Genomic DNA, 5,128 nt, shown 5'->3' with positions numbered 1-5,128 from the left:
GGCGCCGAGAGGGACCCTGGCACCTCCGCCACCGCTCCGGGGAGAGGGGAGTTCTGGGGTGGGGGCGGGGGGGAGAAAAGGGGGAGGGCAGCGATCGCTCAAGAGCAACCCTGGGCCCCTTCCAGTCTGGGCACGACCTCTGAGCCCCAAAAGGTGGGCAGCGCTGGGCCCCGCCGGGCGTTTTCCATCCTCCGCTCTCCCTGCCAATCCCACATCAACCCTGGGAGGGGCGCAGGAGTATTTTGCCCCATTGCACAGATGGGGAAACTGAGGCGTGAAGAAATCCTCCTCCACGGTTACGTCGGGAGGATGCGGCAGGACCAAAGGCGAAATTTGGTTTACAGACTAACGGGGTCGCGGTGCAGCGGCAGGGACCAAGGTTCAGAGGACGCAGAGGAGAGGGCTTGGCAAACCGAGGTGTGGATGGGGGAGTCTGCTCGGCTCTGAGGCGTCTGGGGACGCGGAGGGCGGGCTCCCACCCAGAGGCTCCCGGGACTCGGACGCCCGGAAAGCGACGCGGCTCTCCGTTTTCGTTGTTGCCAGGGCCCTGCCTGCGCGCAGCCGGAACCTGGAGCAGAAGGCGGCGGCCGCGTCTACGCGGGCAGCGTTCCGTAGCGACCGCAGTGCCACCTCTGCGGGGCGGAGCTCTGCCCGCGCCGCAGGGCCAGGGCAGTGAGGGGAACGAAGCTGCTCCCCGCGTGCGCGGGCGGGCGGCCGGGGGTGCGGGCGGCGCGAGGGTCCTCTCTCCAGGCGGCGCGGGGTGAACGCGAGGCTCAGGACCCGCGCAAACTGGACGACGGAATTCTTAAGCGAGTTTTGAAAAGTTCTGGCATGGAGAGGGGAAGCGTGGGAAACCGATTCCGTTTATTGGGCTCGGCGGCCGAGGCCGGAGCCGGAGCCCGCGCGGTTGCTGGAGCCCGGGGACTTAGCCCTCAGAGTCCCGCCCGCTTTGCGCGCTGCGGGGGAATGAGTCGCCAGGGACTTTCTGCACTTCTTGGGGTGCTGGTTTGGGCCGAGATACTGGAGTCAACTCCCACCTGGCTCAAACGAGGGAGTTCAAGCCCACAGCCTCCATCTCTTAAATTAAAAAAAAAAAGAAAACAAAACTCCTGATCACATCCCGCCAAAGCACGTGGCAGACCCCAGGTGCCCCTTAGGGGCACCTGCGCTCCTGCAAGATGGTGGCCTGAGCCAGGACTCCAAGATCCCCGCAGAGGAATCACCGGAGCCCCCCCAAGAGGCTGCCCGTCTACAAGAGAGAGCGTCCTCCTGCCTCACAAGGAAGTAGGCTTCTAAACATCTGGGGTTTGTTCGAAATCAGCTACATGGCTCACATTCCTGGGAAGTCTTGGTTGGGAGCGTCCCCAACCCTCTCTGCGACCCACTCCAGAACCAGGGACTGGGTGTGGGTGCCGGGAGGCCTCCGCTCTGAGCCGCCACATAGCTTCTGAACTCGCTGGCCAGAAATCAGGTCCTGTGTGCTTCTGGCCTCTAAACTTACCTGGGCCACAGCGAGCGTCTCTGGGCCTGGCGTAGGAAGAGGGGCAAAAGGAGGTCTGAAATATTAACCCCAGGGTCCAGGGAGGCTCCTGTGGCCCCAGTCTGGGGCTGAGATGCAGTGCTGGGGCAGCACCCACCATGGGGCCAGTGTGGAGGCCCGGCTGGGGAGGAAAGGGCTCTGTGGGTTGCCTGTGCCCCCCACCCCATGCTGGACCAAACACTCTTCACCCCAGGCTGGAAGCCCTCTGCATTCAGTCCCCGACTGGGTCCCCTGCTGGCCACAGAGACCATTTCCGCTTTCTTCTGTGTGCAGTGGGAACCATACTGCTTGTCCCCAAGCATCCCGCGTGGTCTCCTTCTGCTGCTCAAATGGGAGCCATTTCCACCTAGTGCGCGGCAGAATCTGCCCAGAGAGGGAGACCCCCATCTTGGCCTGACTCAGTGGCCCTAGGTCGGGGGTGGGGCGAGGACCGGTGGTTTGGACACCCCCCGGGGCAATTCCGGATCTCCTGAGAGGCGTCCCCGTGTAAACGAACGAACGGAGCCTGCCTTTATTCTCTCAGCTACTCTTTTCTGAGCAGAAACTGGAGGGTGAACAGAACTTGACCGTCATCCGATGGAGCCAGGAGACTGAGTGCCTGGAGCCCATGGGCGAATTCAGTGAACACAGAGGGGAATGTGGAGGAAAGCAGCGGGAACCTAGCAGGGTCAGTGCGTCTGGCCCGTTGGCTGCCTGTTCCCACCCCGCAGCCACAGTCTGCAGAGGGGCTCCCTGGGCCTGAGGTCCTGGGCTGGGCCGCTGGACGGCTCTGACCCTGCACCTCCAGGCCCACAGATCTCACGACGTGGACCTCCTCTCCACAGGCACGGCCCCTTCCAGTTGGCATGGGGCCCCTTCCTGGCCGAGCAAAGGGACCCTCTAGCCCCGCAGTGTGGACACTGGGAGTGTACTATACCCCAGTGTGGTTTATTACAAATGGGCTTCTTGGGAGCCCTGGGGCCCACAATGAGGCTTACGATAGCCCTGCAGGACCAACTTCACCTGCTCTCTCCCAAGCCCAGCCTTTTCCCAAAGGAGTTCATCTGGTCTTGGGTCTCCAGCTGCACCTCCCTGCTTGCTGGTGAGGCTGGGAGTGTGCTGAGCTCTGGCCGGAAGCAGGATTCTAGGTTGCGGGAGAAGTTGGTGGTAAAAGTCCCCCCTCCCGTCCCCTAGACCGCAGCATTGAAGTCTGTTCCCAAACTCCATAGGGTGTAGAGCACATCACTGTGGTCGACCCACACGTCACCAGCCTTGGACAGTCTGGCAGGGACAGAAGCCCCTGATGAGGGCGCCAGGGACGGGGTGGGCGGCACTTGTGTATTCCCACCCCAGTGCGGAGTCCCCAGGCCCCAGCTCTGGGCCGGCCACAAGAATTCCCCAAAGCTTAGCTCAGTTTGAAAACAGCCTTTAAACCTTTTAGTACCATTGAAATGAAAACTGCCTTATTCTGGCTGAGCACGCCCCCTGGCCCAACCTGTTTCCCCGAGTCCCTTAATGTCAGCGGTGGGGCAGGACACAGAGCTGGGCGCCCCGGAGGACCTGCCTCTGATTTTCCCTGCTCCACCCTTTTGCTCCTCAGGACTCTCCCTGGGGCCTGACCTGCTCCCCGTCAGGTCTAAGTCTCACCACGCGGGGGCAGGGCCTGGCCAGGCCGGGACCCAACCTTGGCCAGGGACATGGCCTTGGGGACGCCGGCCTGGGCTTCTCAAGCTGATGTGGCTGACTCGAGAGAGCACCCTGGGGGTGTCGGCACCTCGGCCGTCTCCCTTGATCACTAGCTTACCCCTCCCCAGGCAGGCTCTGAGCTGTAGTTCTCCCCACCCTCCAGGGCCCTAGGGGACACGGGCAAGAGACAGCACAGCCGGGCCCTCTCCCTGGACGCCTGCCCGCCTCTCCTGGGCCCCGGCAAGGGTGCAGTCCCAGAGTCCGGAGGCTGCTCCATAATTTCAATCACCTCATGAGCTGAGGGAGCACAGAGAGGGCCTGAGTGAGCTGCGGCACCCCCAGAAGAGGCTGGGCCTTCCTGACCTCGGGTCCTGCTGGCTGCCACCCGGGTGGGAGAAGCAGTGCTAAGCTGGGGGTGGGGTGCGGAAGGGACTCCCTCTCTCTGTAGGTGGGAGGGCTTCACAAGAGCCACTGGATTCCCCCCAGGCCTCACCCCTAACCTGGCTGGGAGAATCTGGGGTGCCGAGGCGGGAGGGAGACCCTGTGTCTGTGCTCTTCTGGCTCCCCGCTGGAGCCTGCCGTGGCTGGGCAAGGGAGACAGCTCCAGAGCGGGGGGCTCCAGCTCCAGAGCGGGGGGCTCCAGCTCCCTTCCTGCCTGTCCCAGCAACCCCCCCCCACACACACCCTGGGCTTGAGAGGGCTCTGAGCCCACGAGGACTCGCAGCCATGCCCTAGCCCCCCCGTGGGGACTCTCCTCCAAGCCCCGGGGGCCTGGCAACAAGGCCCAGGGACCCTCTGAGCCTGGGGGTTCTCTGCCCAGTCCCTGAGGAAAGATGGTCAGGGCTCGGGAGGCGGCGAGCCACAGGCCCTTGGAGGGCTGCGGGCCAGGGGACTGAGCTGACGGTGAATTCGGGCCGCCACCGCAGGCAACACTCACCAAGGGCCGGAAACAACAGAGGCGGCGGTCAGTGGGCATCCCGGCCGGGCAGAGAGCGCCTTCTCCGTCCGGGTCGGCAAGCGAGCGGGCTCAAGCCCGGACACACACACACACCCCCACAGCAGTGGGGGCTCCGTCGGGGTTCGAATCCTGGCAGGGAAGCGGCTGAGGCCGGCCGAGAGGCCAGGGTGGAAGGCTCAGCGTGCTGCCGCCGCTGGCTTTTGACAAGCCCGGCTCCGTCGGGCTTTCCTCTGGGGTAGCGTGGGCCATGCGCCCCTCGGCATCGGGGCGCCTCTGCTAGGACCCCGGGGTTTCGGGGGCAGCTCCTTGGACATTGCCAGTTCACGTCTTTTATGGCGAGGACGCGGGGTTCCCAATGTAGGTCCCAGCGGAGGCGCCACTGGTCTCACTGCACAACAAAGGGGAGGGGCACGGCCCGGAGCCCACCCAGGGCGACAGAGACCCCGCACCGCGCACACGACCCCTCCCCGGCTCAGGGAGACTCTCTGGCAGATGCAAGTCTCGCGGCCTGGCAGAACCCTGGTACTTGAAAGAGCGCGGGGGTCAGCGCCTCCGATTCCTTCCAATTCCTTCTCGAATCCCAGACATACTCGAGTGAGCAGTTCTCAGCGTCCCCTCCAGGCCCCTGGGCCCGGAAAACGCTGCCTGCGCCCAGCCTGCCCCTCCGCCGCCGCCCCTCCGAATTTGAGGGCTGTGGGGCAGAAGGAACGCCCAGTCGGCTCCCGCCCGCGCTCCGGCACCTGCTCCTTCGCCGGCTCTCCCGCCCGAGACGCACCTGGGCCGCGCGAGGCCAGGGGGACGTGTCCCCAGAGGCTCCGGTCGCTCGAGGTGGCCCAGCTCGGGCGCTCGCGCCGCTGGGTACTCACCTGGGGCCGCGGAGGCAGGAGAGAGCGGGCCCGCCCGAGGCGGCGAGGTGCAGGGCGCCCGGCGCTGGGACGGCTGCCCCGGCGCCGCCTCCCCAGTGC

The 5,128-nt window shown here is 65.2% G+C and overlaps 1 long non-coding RNA gene across 1 annotated transcript in view; it reads right to left on the bottom strand.

Annotated features, from left to right (window-relative positions):
- LOC112409914 (uncharacterized) overlaps positions 1-5,116 on the bottom strand; it is a 9,004-nt gene extending 3,888 nt beyond the window's left edge. Inside the window, exon 1 of the long non-coding RNA XR_003005276.1 lies at positions 5,030-5,116. This is a non-coding gene — a long non-coding RNA (uncharacterized LOC112409914). The remainder of the gene's footprint in view (positions 1-5,029) is intronic.
- Between the last annotated feature and the right edge of the window lie 12 nt (positions 5,117-5,128).

This window comes from Neophocaena asiaeorientalis, unplaced genomic scaffold, assembly GCF_003031525.2.
Source record: "Neophocaena asiaeorientalis asiaeorientalis breed wild unplaced genomic scaffold, Neophocaena_asiaeorientalis_V1.1 scaffold489, whole genome shotgun sequence".
Classification (NCBI taxonomy): domain Eukaryota; kingdom Metazoa; phylum Chordata; class Mammalia; order Artiodactyla; family Phocoenidae; genus Neophocaena; species Neophocaena asiaeorientalis.
The sequence above is the reverse complement of the archived record's forward strand: the minus strand, read 5'-3'. Positions and strand labels throughout refer to the sequence as shown.